Here is a 788-nt window from a genome sequence, read left to right on the forward strand (position 1 = left end):
GGACAGAAAAGGTCCGATGAAGCTCACACATGATAAATTGTCAGACGGATTCGTTCTGTCTGAACTTTGCTGTAGAAAAATCCTGTCGTGTGTACATGGCATAAGACATAAAAAAATATTCCCAAGATCAAGCAGCGACGCAGCGGGTCCTGTGGTCCTTCCTGTTGGAGTAGCCCGGCGTCCTGATGGAGCCTGAGCTCACCACTATGTATTATAAGTTTAGCGGCTTCACTCAGAAGCTGATCGAGGAGGCGCCGGCTGAGGTTTACAGCCCGCAGGGGTTCCGACCATTCACTAACCCTGAGGCTCCAGCGCCCATTTTTCCAACACCGACAAAACTTCCAGCTGAATCCTCTGCTTCTGACGCCTTGATCAAAAACAGAGTGCCAGAGCTACAGAAACTCTTTCAGAAACCTGATGACTTACCTGTCCACTTAAAAAGGAGGATATATTGACAGACTTCTGTACCGAACCACTATGGCATTAGCACTTGGAGGGACCATCTATTGCCTCATAGCAATCTCCATGGCCTCACAGCCCAAAAAAAAAAAATAATAATAATTTAGGGACTGATCAGAGCAAACATCAAACATCCCAAAACCGTACACTTGAGTAACCCCTAAAACAAAGGTGGGCGGGAGGGAAATGTCCTCTTCTCCTGAACTTCTTGGAATGATGAAACTACCTATCTGCACAGATCCTTGCAGCTGCACCCTGTCCATCCGGCCTACTGTCTCCAATCAGGTAAGGACTACGCCCCCTCCCACCAAACTAACCTAGCTGATCCT

General features: G+C 47.7%; 1 pseudogene; it reads left to right on the forward strand.

Moving 5' to 3' along the window:
• Positions 1–206: 206 nt before the first annotated feature.
• On the forward strand, positions 207–555 carry LOC143998395 (cytochrome c oxidase subunit 7A2-like, mitochondrial pseudogene; annotated as a pseudogene).
• The last annotated feature ends 233 nt before the right edge of the window (positions 556–788 follow it).

The sequence above is a fragment of the Lithobates pipiens genome, unplaced genomic scaffold (genome assembly GCF_037356315.1).
Source record: "Lithobates pipiens isolate NorthernLeopardFrog02 unplaced genomic scaffold, aLitPip1_a1.2 Scaffold_1, whole genome shotgun sequence".
NCBI classification, from domain to species: Eukaryota; Metazoa; Chordata; class Amphibia; order Anura; family Ranidae; genus Lithobates; species Lithobates pipiens.